Source organism: Ambystoma mexicanum, chromosome 1p (assembly GCF_040938575.1).
Source record: "Ambystoma mexicanum isolate Mex_15411 chromosome 1p, UKY_AmexF1_1, whole genome shotgun sequence".
NCBI lineage: Eukaryota > Metazoa > Chordata > Amphibia > Caudata > Ambystomatidae > Ambystoma > Ambystoma mexicanum.
This window is the reverse complement of record NC_090921.1, coordinates 440,600,812-440,619,149: the sequence shown is the minus strand read 5'-3', so window position 1 is coordinate 440,619,149 and position 18,338 is coordinate 440,600,812. Positions and strand designations below refer to the sequence as shown.

Sequence of the window (18,338 nt, the reverse complement as noted above, 5' to 3'; positions counted from 1 at the left end):
TCAGTTTGGTACCACACGTAAGAGGCCACTAAATTTGGAATATTGTATTAGACGTTATACAGCAGAATTGAATATGGGCATAACATTCCTTAGATGACTGTAAAGGGCAGCAAGCACAGATGCTACGGTCGATCAGAAGTAACGAGGAGCATAGCAGGTAAGCACGGTCAGATTCAAAGTAAAGAGATACACATTTGATCAGCAAATGTTAACTCTAGAGCATGACAATACGTTCAGCGGCTGGGAGCCAAGTGTCACTTAGGGCTAGTTTACTTTGATTTACACGAGCGAACCCAGCAAAGGTAATTCCATGTACATGTGGGAGGCCGATAGGCACTTGGCAGGTGACAGTTATGTGCCACAATAAAAAAGTCTTGTATAAGGTGCAGCGGGGCAGTGTTTGCAGCAGTAAGTTGAAATGGGAGATGACATAACAATACTGCAGTATAGAGGTAGCAAGCAGGATGAGTGCCTAGAGAAAATGGTGCAGAGGGGGTTTAGTAATACGGCCGCTGCGGAAATGGCAATAGGTTGATGAATTTCAGCAGTGATGGCTTACCAGGTGTTCACCAGAGCGCTGCGGCGTGGATGGAGAAGCAACATTGATTGTGGTGTAATAGGGCTCCTAGCAAATGGCTCTTACTGCTCCCGATAGGCTCACGACAGGGGAGAGCCTTTTTGTGTGAACCTTTGTGGGTGTGCTGGCTGCACCTGCCGGCTCTGGATAGGTGTTAAGAAGAGTGCTGGGGACTAATCACAGTGTGTCCTTGGAATAGGGAGGAAATCAAGACAAAACTGGACAGAGGTAAAGGCGTATGGCCATTTTGAAATGCCTAAACCTCATGGCAGGCAATGGTGGGCATTTTTCAGTGTTCAGATTTTTGTGCATTTGATCGAATTCACCCTGAGAATTAACAGCCCTAATGACTAACTGCCTGTTTTCAGCTTTCAGTTGTTTAATCTGGCTTGAAATGTGAAAATATCCTCTAACCAGGCTCTTTTGTGAACAACCTGGTCACTTAATTTGTATTGACTTGCGCTCAGGTTTTCAACACATTCCTGATACTCCCCTTGCAGTGCAGAAAATGTAACCTCTCGCTCTGCATTTGCTTGCTGGCTGTTGTGTCGCTCATTCATCTTTTAACTGCTGAATAATATTTTCTAATTATGACTCTAATTTTGGCTCTGTTGCGCTTTTTCTTCTAATTGTTCCAACTCTCTCTGGGTCTGATTCAAAAGCTCAGACTGGTTTTGCACAGAGGCTACACTATCCTGGTATCTTTCTTCCATGATCCTCATATGGAATTACACATTTTCTGTGAGCTGGGCCATTTCAATTTGCTCATCTTTGCTGGTCTGTGTTATGTAAAAGATGTAACAGCCCATTATCCTGCAACATATTAACATATAACCTCATGCATCATTCTAGCTTGCCACATGTCTTGTTCTACCCATTCACCTTTATTAAACAATTTGGACAGGAGGTGCTTCCTGGCCATATTGATTTCTACGGTGCTCATTCTGAAATGTGTTCTGCACCTGATATACTCTATTCATGGGCAAAAATCTCAACCCTGTTCCTGCTTAGTTTCCACTCACAATGACAACTCAAAATCAACACTGTTTTATCTATAGACTGCCCTGGAAACCGGGGTAGAGGTCTGCATGGCACCTTCACAATGCAACACAATTTTCCATCCACTGCAATGCAATTACACCCAAATGAATAGTCTGCTGCTACAACACTGTCACAAGTGAAGACTCTCTACCAATTCAGGCACAAGCCCCCACTTTTGTTGCGGTTTATTATTTGGTCACTCTCTACTCAGGGAGTTCCTTTCCCCCCCAAGCCAGGTGGTGCACAACAAAGCACTTTTCATTCCAGGTTCAATTTGGTGAGGCCTCCAACCCTTCTTGCACCCAACCCCAACAAATACCCTGTGTCACCAATGGACTAGGAACCAGGCCGGTATATGGTAAGAATATATTTATTTATTTAATATTTGACACAATGCTAACATCAGCCACCAATGCTGTGGCAACACCCAAGATCACAACAATAACTCTATTCAAACAACACAAATGAAATTGTGAAACATGCAATAACAACTTACAACAAATTTAATTTCAATGTAACCAATGGAAAACATTCACAATACAATACAGGGTCCACAAGAATGACTTGATTGGAAACAATACTTTTCTCCCAGCAACCCCCAACCTCCATGCCTCAATTAAATATGACTGCTTTGATTGAAAGGCACGGTGCAGGGAGTGAGTCACAATGGAAACATTGTTTTGGCTGCTAATTTAAAAAGGTGCTGTGTGGGAATGGAATTCAATGGGAAAATTCTTTTTGGGCTTGTTAGTAGAAACTGAATATTTGGGGAACGAATGTAAAACAGTGGGAAAAATCTTTGTTCAGCTTTTACTTAAAGGGCAAGGTTGGGAAAAAAAAGCTTAAATGGAAATCGTTTTTCAACACACATGAAATTAAAAGGCAGGACTTGATAACTTGGGGTCAGAGAAAAAAGTGAACCAAAAGGGAAACTTCATTTTGTACAAACACAGATGAGATGCAATACTTTGTAATTCTGATTTAAAATGAATGGGGAATTTCGTTTTTGCACCCTCCACACTGACTTTAAAGGTGGCGTTTTGTGGATTACTTCTTTTTGGAATTATGGACACCGCCCTTTCATATAGAAGTCAAGGATTTCAGAAACAGTAAACCAAGTCTTTATGGGCTATATCGGCTATAACAGACTAGGTATGAATTGTGTTTGTTTCAAATTTCAACAACACTCAACCCGTGATTTTCAATATGGGAATTCATTGATTTACTTTAATCATATATTCCAAGAATCTACACAGCTCCCCACCCCACCCCACACACTTTAATGGAAAGGTTTAATGATGGCTGCTCTCAACACAATGCAATTTCAACAGAGAAGGTCTTTTTCTATGGGGAATTTACTTTGAATGGATTTAATAAATAGTGCAAATCACACTCCCTCCTTGACCCACCAATTGAAAGGGATAATGGCAGGTGACTCTCCACACAATTGATTGCTTTGGGAGATCTACTGCTCCTCCGGTTTGGATCCCAGCTAGCTTCTCTATGTCCCAGCCAACCTGCCCTTTTCCAGGGCTAGTGACACCGCAACCTTGTCATAATTCCCATGGTCAGGATTGGCTAGCTTGTTCCCTTCAATGCCCAACAAGACGCCCACTAAGTGCTGATAGGACCAGAAGTTGGGAGATATGTATGATGTAGGCTGAATGAGCAGGATAGATACATCATTTCAAAATGTTTCTAAATCTTTTGTTAGGAAAAATATCATACTGCAATAACTCCCTTGATCTTTCAAATAACCCCATGATGATATATATATATATATATATATATATATATATATATATATATATATATATATATATGGGTTCTCTGTTTTACGGCAGATCAGACCATGCTAATTTTATTTTGGCACGCCCTTCCTGAGTGGAGCTACCATTTTTTACGGTTTTCTGCTGCGCCAAAATAGCTAAAAATTAGACCATCTCCATTTTAAAAATCTTAATTTTCCACATAACTTCAATTATGTACATCACAAAAATGTTGTTTTCACAGGATCCCAATGGCTATTTCTCCTGTTTAATTTGAACCTGGGGTGGACTCTATAGGACACACACTGCTCCTTTTATGAAGGAACAACTGTATTTAATGTTTAATCAATGACAGGGCATACCCTCTCTTAGCAAGTTTTATTTCCTCATAAGACATGTGACCATATCCGTGTTTATCTTAACATCTTAACATTTCTTCTGTTTGGCTTCAAAGCCTTGCTCTGTGCTTAATGTACAGTTTATGAGAAGCTTGACCTCAAGGTCACTTCTGCAGAACATGTTATAAGCAACTAATTGACAACCATACATTGTGCTTGGAGGGCCGAGCCCCAACACGTCTGGAGAACAGATTTCAATGGGTCTTTGTTCAGAACAAAATGTACTTTTTGTTTTCGTGTCTGTTGGCTGTGTTATCAGAAATTCACCACAAATTCGATTTCTAGCTTTGTATTTCTTTTTATTTTTACAGAACTTACAGGCTGGTTGCCTTGGTGAACCCAGCCCCCAAAGGTCAGGGTCACAATTCCAGATACCCAGCAGCTCAGTGGAGAAACAAACAGCAGCAAGTTACCTGCATAGTCCTAAAGGAATAACATTTCCCATTGGCACTGTTTGTTTAACATGTTGCATTTCAGATTACTTTTAGGCCTGATGTTCCTAAATACCATTTTTCTTTACATGCTGTATAGACAGAAATAAGTTCACTCTCTCCACACAGACAGTCCATAGTTACATTGGAAAGCAGTATTCAAATCTGCACCAGACGAAATAGGCCCTTCTTTGTTCATGCTGTCATTTTTTATGATGGGATTGATGTCTCTTTCTGCCTGATGAATGCACCCTGTCCTTCATTTTATTTCTTAAATGTCAGGTATCATTCCTCCTTTTTAGCTTCCAAATGTCCAACTATTTCTTTTCATCCCACGTGTACTGCCGCAGTTTTTAATCTGGCAATGTGTAATGTCTTTCTTTAATATACCAGTTCAAATAACATGAGTATCCCAATGCTCCAAGTAGTCCTTTCCTAAGTGTCAGTTCCTTTGTGAAAAGTAAGTATCTTTCTCCATTTGCGTACTTGTCTATTTAAATAGAGTGTAACTAGGACCATTTCTTTCCATGTCACATGGCCTTAAGTTGAAAAAAAAGTGTTTTGGACTGCCCTGCAATTTCCCATGGATGAGACCAGCCAGCTTCACTCTCAAATACTGGCCTGGCCTCTTTATTTCTGACATTCAGAGGCTATTTTTCACCGCACAAGTCCCCCCCGTTGCTCTTTGATTCAGGTGACTCAGAGAAAAGAGCAATGAGAGAGTGTTTTTTTTTGTTTCCTTTTGGCTTTTGGTACGTTGCAGGAATTTCCTCGTCGGAACATGTCTGCTCTTTTGCCCGGCCCGAGGAAATGGTGCTCTGGTCTGCACTCCACTCGGATTTTGGGGTTTTGGTCCTCGACCCCTTCGTTTCCGGTAGCTCCACCTCTAGGCTGTAGAGGCAAGGAGTTATTTAATCTGCTGAGAGTAAAAGAGAGGTTAAGTATTTTATACAGTAATAATTACCTTGGTATTACTGACATATGAATTGACAACAGAACAACAAGTTACACATTACTTTTCACTGTATGTATACAATTCAGAACATGATAATTACTTTTGGTACATTCCTTATAAGTATACGTTTTTTACTCCCTGTCAATGTGTCATTTTCTCCATCCGGGTTTGCATTCTTTCCTTTTATTCTTCAGATGGTTCCTGGGCTCTACCTTCTCTGGGTTCTACAATCAGTCACAAAGTCTGTCCGAAGTGACAGACTTTCAACTGATTGATATGTACCCATTTCTCTTTTGTGCGTTCTCTTTTAGGAATGCGGATCTTATAGGTGACAGGTGAGGTTTTATCGACAATTTCAAAGGCATTGCTACAAGAGGGGCGGAACCTCTGCTCTTTGGTCTGGTTTCTTTGGAAATTGTATAGGTAGACCCTGTCTCCTACTTCATACTTCTTCTTGGTAGTCTTTAAGTTATAGCGAGTTTTCATCCCCTCTGACGACTTTTCTAAATTTCACTGAGCGTAAGCAAATGTGTGCTGAAGATATTTTGGTAAATTTTCAATGTACTCATGGGCCGTGACATGTTGATCAGGGTCTGCTCTTGAGTTCTGTTAAGCAGATGCTGAGGACTACCATTTTATGTCCAGTTATGAGCTTAAATGGAGACACTTTTGTTGCAACAGATGGTGTAGACCTAATGGCCAACACGACAAGTCCTTCTGACCTACCAGCTGCATGCTCTGCTTCTTCTTCTGCTACTACTGCTGACCTTCCAGCTCCTGCTCCAGCTTCTTTCTACTGCTTCCTCCCTCTGCAGCCTTTCATTCCTATTAGGTGGGTTAATTGGCTTCAGGCGCATCCCCTTAAAGCTAATTGCCTGATTTGGCCAAAAGCTGTTAGGCCTGCCTGCCTGTCCTTTGCCTCTACATGACTCTTCAGCCCTCTTCTTCTTCACAGTCCCTAAGGTACTCTGGGGCATGTATTCAATTTTTGAGGAATTCAGTTTTCTTACTTCTGTAAAAGTTTTAAGGATCGGCTTTCTTCCCTTGATGTTATTAGAAGAGGGATTGCATGGTTTAACCTTTTTAGAAACAGATGGGAGAGGAAAGGTTACATTTCCTTCATTACTTTTGGCATACCTTTGGCCTTGGGGAGGATATGGGTTTTTAAGGGTACAAAAGGATTGTTGTTTGGTTAGAACACTTTGTTGGATTACGCCTCTAGAGTATACCCTCTCATCCTTAGTAGGAGGTTGAGCTATATCAAAATGGCAATTAGCCAATTCCTCCTTTAATTTTGAAGCAAGAGTAATCCTCTTCAAGGAGAAATACCGTGTCTCACCATGCAAATACTCCCCACAAGCCTGGGACTTGTCTCCACTCAGGTGATCCTTGTGAAGTACACAACCCCCAACATTGGGATCAGGAAGCGCTTGTCCTCTCCTGGTCCGCTGGAAGGAGACTTTAGGCATGGTTTTAGTGGGGGAACCTCAGGAATCTCCACACCAGGTAGCGCTGGTGCACTGCCTATCTACATAAAGGGGATAGGTACGAGACTTACCCTAGTCTAGCTCATCATTTTACTAAACTTTTTTTATAAGTTATACAAATGAACCTCACCCTATCTGTAAATCTTAGTATCATGCCAAATAGGCTAAACAGTTTTTCGCTATTTGTCAGAATTTAAAAAAACAACACTGGAGTTTTTGCTTGACTTTATTACTCCCACTTACGTGTGTCTAGTAAAAACAGAGAAACATCTGTGCTAAGTCAAATCTAATTTTTTGTTTGTTTCCCCGGCATTTATTTCATGTAAGAATTTCCCATGGGTTCAGGGTACCACTCTGAACTCTAGTGGTCGACTGGTCTCAGCAGGGTATCCGTTAGTCAAAATGCTTTCTTCAGGACTTAGTCATTTTGAACAATCTAAAATTACTGAGAGGTTTTGAAGACCGGTAGGGTAATCATTTTCTTTGATTTGGACCAAAATGTGTTTCCTCTCAAAGGAAAAGCCGCATTTTAATTCACCAAATGAAAAACATGATTATGAAAAACTGACGCAAAAACAGCTTTGCATATGTGTTTGCAAGTTAAAGCAAGACATGAAAAAAATGTCCCCCTGTCAACATAAATATGGCAGGGAAAAGAATAAGGGCCTCATCACAAGGTTGCGATATTCCGTCAGTAATTGCACCAGGATACAGCTAACTCAAATAGCATTACTACTACTCCGTCCGGAGCAATTTGCGCCGGATCCTGAGTATTGGGCCCAATGGAGTTTTTCCACCTGAAACCTGCCTCGAAGCTTAACACATGGTACGAATCCGAGCTTTCGGCCCTGAAACAAAAGTGTGGGGCAGTGGAACTGAAGTGGCAATCTTCAGGCTCACCCTCTGACAAACAATAAAATCCGTTCATTCTTTGTAAGGCAATATGTGGAAAAATGTTCTGTTTTTGCTGTCACTAAATACTGTTACTGCAGGAGGGTCTGGAACAATGAGTGGGGAACCTAGACCAATGACTCAGAAAACTGAACTTCTAATGCAATACCAGCTAGAGACTGCAAGCAAGAACGTAATCCAACAGCAACCGGATCCAATGCAGTGCTATAGTGAGCTGATGGACAGTACTTCTCTTCATCTTTCTGTGTTCATACTCCTAAAGCATACACATCTTGTTCATGCCAATTAAGCAATACGCCCAGGCTGGGGGTGGGCATTACTGCTTCAGGTAATGCCCCGGGGGCATGCTTACAGGCCTGAGCGAAGCAAAGGGCTTATTGCTATTAGTACCCCAACCTATTGGACCAGGGTACTAGTAGAATCTCTGGGGAAGTGAAATAAAAAAAATAAAAAGATGGCCGCCATGGAACAGGGAGAAGGGATGCCACATAGAACTTTCTTCTTTTCCATGGCGGCCATTCATAAGTGAATTTAAAAAACAAGATGGCCGCCATGGAACAGGAAAAGGGACTTCATGTAGTCCCTTCTCCCGTTCCATGGCAGCCATTCATAAGTTCATTTAAAAAACAAGATGGCCACCATAGAACGGGAGAAAGGACTACATGTAGTCCCTTCTTCTATTCAATAGTGGCCACCTGCACAGCTGCAGGGGGTGCTGGGAAGGGACCAGATTGCAGAAGGTAAGTGGGGCAGGGGTGGGAGGGGAAATATGTGTTAAAGGGAGGGGGCAGGTAGACGACACATGGGAGCACTTACCTGAGCACCCAGCATTGGAAGATGGCGGCCTCCAGCACTGAGATGGCTCGGAGCGGCAGGATTACCATATGGTAATTCCCCAGCTCCCACCCTTGTCATTGCCTGGGGGGACTGGGCCTCACCCCCGCGGGGTACTAATAAAGGGAAAAAGGCTTCTTGTATTCCAAGCATCTAGCACTGACAGAGCATGTTTAACACATTTAAATGATTGTCCAGCCTCAGTAGACAATTGAAGGTGATCAGGTGTATCTAAACATGTTAGGTTTTGCAAACGCCTAACAAGGGCAGCTTATCCAATGATTCACTGCCTACAATACCTCTCCATGCCTAGGAAAATACATGTGTATAATCGTAGTATCATTATTTTCTAAATTGCATCAGTATGACCCAAATAATGTATTGTTTCCTGACAAAATTGTAGTTTTTGCTTGGAGCCTTGTGCCCTGTGTTGGGGCCTAATGATACCCAAGTATCTTGTTTGCATGCTGCTTCATAGGAGGGTGATGCTAAAAGGAGATCATCAACATATTTCACAAAACTAGAATTTTGTGGGAACACAATATCATCTAAGTCTTTCTTTAAAATCTGGGAACATAGTGTAGGCCTTTCAGTGTAGCCTGAAGGTAGCTGATGAGAAGTAGGTAAAGGTAAAACAGAATTGACTGTCGGGGGGTATAGGATAATATAAGGAAGCAGTGCTACTGGGAGAGAAGGCAACATTAGTATTTACAGCTTGGAGGTCTTGAATAAATCAATAAGTAGCTTTGCCTGGTGTCTTCACAGGAAGGATAGGTGTATGATATAGACTAGTGGTTAGTCAAAGTATACCTAGTTTCAAAAATGCATCGCATACTGATGCAGTACTGTTTTCTCATTTGGGGCATAATGGAAACTGGGGAACTCTCAGGAGAGGCTTGAAAGGATCTACGCAGATCTGGCAGTCTCTACATTGTGTATTTGACAAACTTCATTAACATGGTGAGACCATAAGCAAATGAGAACTTTAGACAACAGTTCATTGAGATCTTCACTTCGATAACCTTCTGTGAGATGGGTTGTTCAATGGGTCCTTCGGTTAATGTAGCTAGAGTGATATTTGAATTTTTATTGGCAAAATCCAGAAACACCCCATGCGGAATACAATGACTGCATAGTGTGATATGCATTAAAAAATCACACCCTAATAAATTGACATGCGAAGAGGGGCTCAATAGAAATGCATGTTGATATGCTATTAGGCCCAGAAATACAGACACACGTGTAGATAGCTCGTTTGTAATACCAACAGCTTTAACAGTTGCAGAGGAAAGGGGTACAGTTGGAACATCCTTAGACCAGAGATCGGAGAGGCCGACTCCAGTATCTATAAGACGTCAGACAGATTGACCCACAATCATACATTTAACAAAATGGCCTTCTTGATTGACATAAATGAACGAGTTGCTGATAATAACCACTTGTTCAGGCTGTTTTAGTCTGAGTTTCTCATTTGTGGTGCTGCAGCCCCCTGTGGCTGGAAAGGGTGGCATTAGTATTTGGGAAGGGTTTTCAATGTCCTTCTTGTTTACAATAGTTACATGCAGTATTACTTCGAAGGGTTGCATTTTGAAGGCTCATTTGCGCCAACTCTTGTGCGTTCTGAATGCCCACAAGTCCTAGAAGGTCCGCCTCTATCTTTCATTGTCTTATTTGATTTTCATTCATTTACTTTACTTAACAAATACATAAATTAATACATTCTCCTGCCCCAACCCTTCCCATGCCCGCAAGCCCTTGCTTTGCACACGCCCCTGCATTCCTTGTCCCACCTCTTCCCCCGAAACGCTTTTAAATTGTAAAGTAATTCCCCTCGTTGCATTCATTTGTCATTTCTGTTCATGGAAGGCAAGTCAGTGATTAACAGCTGTGAGGAGTATGAAGTCCCAGTTGCAGAGGTCCACAGAAGTTTCTGTCCCCGCAGACCCCTCCTGCAGTACTGTATATAACTGTCTCAACCTACATCTGTATTCAAGGGCCCCAAGAAGGCAAGGGGGATATGGACAAAATAAAAAACATAATATTCAGTTTGCTAACTCTGTTCTTGCCTCTGGGGGTGATCATGCGTTTGTTAGCAAACCTTAAATGTGGCAGTAATTCTATCACCGCCGCATTTAACGGTCTGCCAAATCATGGGTTTGGCAGGATTTACCCCCAGCTCTGAGCTGGGGGCAAATCCGCCCCGCTTTTGCCGATTTTCGGCGCTATTACCGCACGCTAATACCCCCTTGGGCCCAATGGGGAATTCCCGAATGGGCCGAATGGGGAAAGGGGACTCACTGTTCCGCCAAACCCGTGATCCGGTGCTAATAGGGCTGGGGGGTTTGGCAGTAACGTTAATAGCCCCGGCAGTAATACCGCTGGGGATACCGCCCAACTTGTGATGAGGCCCATTAATGTTTTCGAATTCAGTCTGGATCTGAAACAATGCAAACACCTTTTACTACTATATCCTTTTCTCACCTTCCCCTCCTGCTTTTCCTGCACCCTCTTTCCCACTTCTACCTGATAGCGTCTGATGTTTGCTTAGTGACTGAGGAAGAATAGGCAATCACTCTTTACAAGTGTTGACTTTCTGCTTTGCTTCTTACTGCAAGGGGGTATTGTAATTCTGGTCTCTAAAATAACTGTTTTGCAGTTACTTTCCTACAATGTGCACAGAAAGTGCTTTTTACGCTGCTTCCTTTTCTGTAGAAAATGCTTCCTTCTGAAGAGGAACACGTGCCAGATAATCTTAGGTAGAAAACGCTCCAGACAGCACAACGTTATCTCCTACACTCACGCTGGTCATGTACCGGTGAAGTACACAAAGCAGCGCAAAGCAAGGTCCTTTACTCCACAGCATGAGCATGCTTTACTGCTGCACACCCAATGGTCTGTCGTATTGTCGGTATCCCAGCGGTAAATCCTCCGATATACCACCAATGCAAATAGCGTTGACGCAACTCTGTCTGGCGCTATTAGCGTTGGATCCCGAGTTGCGGCAATGCTGTTACTCCCCATTTTTAAAGAGTCCATAGGACTCTACGGGACAATATCAGCGCTATTACCGCCAGCGCAAATAACACTGTGTTAATAGCGCCGCAAATGGGTGGAAAGTGGCACAATTTACTTCCAGCTCAAAGCTGGAGGTAAATCTGCACTTTCCACCCAAACTCGGATTGGGCAGAGCGGTAATGCGGCGACCACTGCATTTTTTCCGCTCCGCCCAAACTCTGATGAGGCCCTTAATATTCTCAGTACAACTGGAAGTTGTCCCACGTAGATCTACCATTTTCATTCACTATATTTTTTTGCAAATGCTCCAACCACAAGGCTGTCAGACTGTACTTCACTGATGATCCCTAACAAGGGTGACTTCGGTATGTTGTTTTCTGCGGCTTTGAGAACTGTGTGTCTTGGGTTGTAAAATGATATGTTTAAAATAGCACCCACCCTTTTGGCAAAGGCATTTTCCTGGAGTAAATGCTTGGCATGAACTTTCAGCAATGGCTATTGGGTGGCATTGTGCTGTTTATGACTTTGCTCAAATTAACCTACTTTCACTATATTTATTCAGAGAAATTAGGTCCTCCAAAGGACCAACAGAAACCTAGGCCCTGCTAGTTCAAGAGTTTTGGATGAAAGGCAGTTTACAATCTCTACCACGATTACATGCCACTCATTGCAACGGGATCTCGCAAGAGTTTACGCACGACGCTCGAGTAGCGAGAGATGCGAGGCAGAAGCAGGGCCAGGCCAGAGAATACAATCAGGCCTCAGCGCTCCTCCTGATTGCGGAATCAGCCCTCCAGAGGCTTCCTGCCTGACGCACGGGTCCCTGCACACAGCCTGAGCATAACTTCATGACTGAGGACAGCCTCCTGGGAGCTCAGGCTGGCAGGGGATATTGATACCTCTACATACCCATCAGGCAGTGAAGTAACTGCTTGGGGGCAAGAAGGACTGAACTGTAAGTACTGCCAAACCCCTGCACTGGACTCAAACATCCCTGCTATCCAAAAAATGTCAGGTGTCCAAATAAACATCCCCTTCTACCATACGAGTCTCCAGTGATCATTAAGGCCACTACACACTGCCTTGGAGGGTTGATACACCAATCAGCCAATGGGGGGTCCCCTGCCATCTTGGAATGGGCTTAGATGATTCCCCTAAACAGACAGTTAGGAAAAGAGGCAAACATATGATCCCTCTAAATCCAAGACACACACACATAAAACTACCCACAAGCCCCTGTCCTTACCTATTCCCTTAAAATCTTAGAAGTACCTTCCACCTTTTGCTTCACCAACTTTTGACTAGAGGGAACCCAGTAGTGAGAGGACCTGAAAACGAATTCCATTTGAGGTTTGTTTGCTATCCTGCCAAATGGTTTTCAATGGCTGTTGTAATTTTGTTTGTAGTCCCTGAACAAAGGCAGGAGCAGCTGCCACCTCTCTGAGGGTTTCTTAGTGACGGAATACTAGGCAAATACTACTTTTAAAATGGGCCACAAAATCAGGTGGTAATTCGCCTTTGTATTATTAGCAATGTAATAATTTTACATAAATCCGTTTTTTGAAGAACATAAGCTATTAGATTATCTCTGGCTTGTTTTGTCCCCATGCCTGGGTCTTGTGCTTGCTTGTTAATATGTTCTACGAAGCTCTGGCAAACCTCTCCTGGCATTATAACACAGGTTAACTGGTTCGTGTTTGCCCAGGATGGATTATAGCACTGGATGACTGCCAGCAACTTCTGCTCAAACCTGCCAGATTCTCCCTTAACATTTTTTAAGTTTCTAAAATATTTCGACAGTCTAAAATCACCAAGTGTTCAGAGAGCATGTACCGCTACTAAATCTCCACCCACGTTTGCCGTGACACGTGGTAGCTGGAGGAGCTGAGGGATCTTACACAAGTCCAATCCTAGTGTGCGGGTGGCTACCAGTGGCACCTGCAGCACAAGCCCACAGAATATGCTGGAGGTGGCAGTAGCTGCTGTATGGTGACTTGCTGGGATAGGAGTGGTTTCTGTGGTACGGGAATAATGACGACTACACAGCTGGTTGGTGCCATTTCCACTGTAGCGGAGGAGAAATTAAGGTTTTACCAAATAAAATCAATAATATCTTTGATCGTTTCTTCTCCCTTATTCTCTTTGGGCACCTGAGGATATAATTATGCGACTGGCAGAAGTAGCATAAGGAACATAACCCCTTTTTCTGTTTCATTTTCCGATTAGAGCCTTTAGACTCCTAACTCAGGCCTTGCTAAGTCACCTGAAGTTTTTTTTTAAAATTTTAACACAAGCAAGTTCTTATTCAAATCAAAGGTACCTTCCACAAGGAATTCCTATTGTGTCATGAAACTAAATTTTTGTAAAAACTTGCAAGTTTCAAGACTTAGAATGTGTGTACATAAAATGTGCTGGAGTGCCCATGTCCACGGCCAAATAGTCATTGACCATGCTGGTACCATTCTCACTCTTACAAGGAAAAGTGCATATCTGCTGATCAACAGCTTGATTCATTCACCCACCCGGCTTCATTCAGTCCTCATCACAAACCTGTTTTCTTTTACCAGATTATAGCCCACCGGTTCATCCCACTGCTCTAACTAAAGGGGTCTACTCTAACTGTTAAGACGGCCTGGAAAGTCCCAAATTACACAGAGGTTCTGGAGCCCGCTCAAACCGAACTCAACAATGGAAATAAACAAAGAGCAAGGCAAACCCCAGATTTATTGTCATCAAAATAAAGCAGGGACAGCATACAAGCATTGAATTCTTGGCACTCTCGTTTTATTTTTTATTATTATGATATTTAGTTAGTGCAGGCCTAGCTTTGAGAAGTAACGGAGTGCTTTACAGAGGTATACAACAAAACAGATACATAACAGAGAGCTTTACAGAGGTATATAATAGTACATATGCATAATGGAGCGCTTTTCAGAGGTAACAACAGAACATATATACAGCAGGGCTATGACACAGAGGGGTACAGCAAAGGGGTACAGCTGTCCCGGGTGGTGGGGAGGAAAGGGGCGGGCGGCGTCTACCAAGTCAGGTGGCGCAAGGGGCGACGTGATGGCCTACGTGTTGAGGAGGAGAGACTCCTTGAAGAGGTGGGTGTTGAGGTCTTTTCTGACTTGTAGGCGCGTGGGGGCGAGTCTGATGTTAATGGGTAGGAGGTTCCATAGTCTTGGGGCGTAGGCAGAGAAGGCTTGTTTTCTGGTCATTTCCTGTTTGCAGCAGCGGATTTCAAGTCTGCACGTGTCCTGGCTTCTGGTGGTGCACTATCTGCTGGAGATGCTGAATTTCTCTGCGAGGTAGCTAGGTGACTTGAGGGTCGACTGACTTGTAGATGATTCAGCAAGACTTGAAGTTGATTCGTGCATGCAGTGGGAGCCAGTGAAGGTTGATGAGGGCCTGCATGATGTGGTTGTATCTGCGTAGACGCTTGATGAGGCATGCAGCTGAGTGTAGGACACTTTTCAGGGACACAAGGGAGGACTTCAGGAGGCCTTTGAGGAGTGCACCCAATCCAGGTGGGATATGAACAGTGCTTGAACAGTGGACTTAAAGCTGTCCAGAGAGTCGAAGGGCTTGACTTTCCACAGGAGGGAGAGCTGATACCAAGCTGACTGTGTTTTCTTGGCTATGTGTGTTTTGAAGGGGAGGTGTTTGTCGATGTGGAACTAGAGGGACTTGAAGCAGTAGGTGCGCTTGAGTGTGAATCCCTCAGAGCTCATGTTTGATAGCCAGGTCTGTATGTCTGAGTGTTCAGTTGATGTTGGTGAAGAGTAGGAATTCAGTCTTACAGGGGTTGAGTTTCAAATATGCACTAGACATCCAAGACTGGATCAGTGAGAGGCAGGTTTTGAGCCTATGGATGTCCTTGAAGGAGTCGATCTTGATGTATAGCTGTGTGTCATCGGCATAATGGTGGATGTGAATGTTGTGTGTGGCTAGGGGGGCTCCCAGCCGCTCCATGTATAGTTTGAAGATCATTGGGGAGAGGATGGAACCTGGTGGGACTCCACAGGTGATGGGTAGCATTGGTGATCTGGAGGAGTCCTTCTGAAAAACCTTCTGGCGGTTGGCAAGGTAGGACTTGAATCAGCGTAGGTCAAGGTTGCTGATCCCCATGCACTGATGTTGGTTGTCCATAACGCCAGGTGGTCTACTGTGTCAAAAGCGGCCGAGAGGTCAAGTAGAACCAGGAGGCAGGGGTGGCTTTCATCAAGGATCATGAGGGCATCGTCCACCACCTGTATGGGTGCTGTCTCCATGCTGCATCTGGGTTTGAACCCAATTTGGTAGGTTTGAATGAGATTGTTGGTGTCCATGCGTTGCTGCAGTTGTACGGCTACCACTTTCTCAATGATGTTTTCTGGGAAGGTAAGATGGTTGATGCAGTGACAGTTATCTAGGTTGTTGGGATCCAGAGTGTTTTTTTTTAGTAGAGGGAGGAGATCTGTCCTGTTTTCAGGGTTGATAGGAAGGTGCCTTCAGTTAGGGTGCTGTTGATGATCTCCAGGTAGGGAACGAGACATTCTGCAGGGAGGTTCTGGACGCTGGGAAGATATCATCTGTATAGGACATGCTTATCAAAAACAATGATTTATATATTCACCATTTGTAATAGCTGACATCATACTGTAATCTTATTTACCGAAACCTATGGGTTACGGGATTGGTTAATAGTGGTGACTGCATATATATTCTATAGGGGTTACCCAATTTCTAATTTCTAATTGGGTAACGCATATCTGATGGCTCCTCTTGCAACCACCTCTAAATTGATAATGGTAAAAAGACATCATCTCTGCAATATGTGATTGGCTGGTGTCTTGCTTTATGGGCGGCATAAAATTACAAATGTTAATTGATTGGCTTCGTACCGACCAACTTTGGACAACTGACAGGTCATTAAGACATGACAGGAGTAGAGAGAGAGAGGTCCACGGACTGCTTTCCTTTCAATTAAAGAAGATACCATCCCTCATTTCTAGGAAATGAGCCGGTATCTTTGCATTTGGCCTTGAGTGGCATCTCGTGTCTGGGTATATGTGTAAGGAGTATTTTTTTATTATTATTATTATTATTTATTTGACTTTATAAAGCGCTCAGCGGCTTTAAGGCATCGTGGCGCTGTTACAGAAGATTCACTTGGGTACAGATTACAAGTAGGACTGCTGAAAGAAGGGAAACATTACAAGGTTCAATGCAGTAATACAAGTTGGTATGTTCCATGGTTAGAGAGGAACTAAATTATGTACATTCTAGTTCAGCAGCTTAGTTTTCAATGCTTTTCTGAACACAGTGAAAGAAGTTTCATTTCTGAGGCTGAATAGTAGTGCATTCCAGTTTTTTGGTGCTAGCACCGAGAAGCTGGCACCACCGGCTTTGGCTCTTTTGAAGGGCGGTACTGAAAGCTGGTGTGAGTATTGGGCCTGTTTAGGTCTGTTTCCGGGCACCAGGTCAATTCGTTCTGACAGATAGGGAGGTGCGGACTGAGAGAGGCATCTGTGGGTAATGGTGAGGGTCTTGAACAGTATGCGCTCTTTGACTGGGAGCCAGTGAGCATCATGTCTGGCCTGAGAGATGTGCTCCCTCCTAGGAATGCTTAGAGCCACTCTGAGCATGTTGTTTTGTGTTGTTTGCAGTTTGTTTAGGTTTTTGGATGAGGTGCCTAGGAGAAGGACATTTCAGTAATCCAGTTTAGCACCTATGGTGGCTCTGGCTATGTTAAGGCAGTTTTTGGCCGAGAGGTAAGGTTTTACTGCATTGATGATTTTGGTTGTGTGAGCTGCTGAGCATGAAATGGTGCTGACTTGACATTTCATTGACAGAGTGGAGTTGAGGTACACAACCAAGGTTTTAACTGCAGCAGAGACCGTGATTAATGTATTCTCAGTGGTGATGGTGCTGTATTGGCTGTCTAGTTTGTTCAGAATTTTCTTGGGGCCTACCAGTAGGATTTCTGTTTCGTCCCCATTGAGACATAAACCGTTAGCCGCCATCAAAGCCTGGATGAGTGCATACGTCTCCTTAAAAGTGTTAAGGTCTTGCTCGTAAGAGCCAGAGAGAGGGAGGAGAATTTGTGTGCCATCGGCTTAGTTTGTAAAAGCAATGCTGTGCTCTTCTAAATCATTAAAGAGAGGTAGTGTGAAGAGATTGTAGAGGGTGGGGGAGGTGCATGAGCCTTGGGGGACTCCACAGTCAATGGAGGATGGAGTGGCCGAGACCTGGTCAGAAAAGACCCTCATGGCTCGACCTTCCAAGAAGAACGTGATCCAGGCTGTAGCTTCCCAGGAGAAATGAGCAGTCTTCGTGAGATGTCTACATAGGATCTTGTGGTCGACAAGGTCAAAAGTGGCTGACAGATCCAGGAGAAGGAGAAGTGAAGGCTTGCCATTATCCATTGTTTCCAATAGCTGATTCTTTAGGTCTAGCAAAGCCGACTCTGTGCCATGACGTGGACGGAATCCATATTGCCTTTTCCACAGAATGTTGTGTGATTCCAGGTAGGACTGAATTTGCAGATATGCTGCTTTATCTAAATAATTATAACAAGAAAGGCACGATGGTGATTGGCCTAAAGTTGTTAGGGGAGTCTGGATCGAGGGTTGTTTTTTTTTACCAGCGGTCAAACCCTTGATTCCTTGAGGGAAGGAGGGGTGATGCCCAAAGCAAATGAGGCATTGATGAAAGCTGTGAGAAACGCAGCTAGGTACAGCCTTTGATCAGGCTGGCTGGGCAGATGTCACCCTTGCATAGGGGTGGCTTAATATGTCTCATGATGAGTAGGACTTCTGATTCGGTTATATCTTTGAAGGCAAAGAGCTTTAGATTTTTATTCAACAAAATGTCTTTTGGTAGTGGCCTCATGCCAGGCATGGTGTCCGGATTGGTGTTCTTAGGCAGGGTGTTT

At 43.5% G+C, this 18,338-nt stretch overlaps 1 long non-coding RNA gene across 1 annotated transcript in view; it reads right to left on the bottom strand.

The window, feature by feature from the left end:
- Positions 1 to 1,972: 1,972 nt before the first annotated feature.
- The window catches only part of LOC138572439 (uncharacterized), a 289,848-nt gene continuing 273,482 nt past the window's right edge, over positions 1,973 to 18,338 (bottom strand). The window contains exon 3 of the long non-coding RNA XR_011303905.1: positions 1,973 to 5,135. This is a non-coding gene — a long non-coding RNA (uncharacterized lncRNA). The remainder of the gene's footprint in view (positions 5,136 to 18,338) is intronic.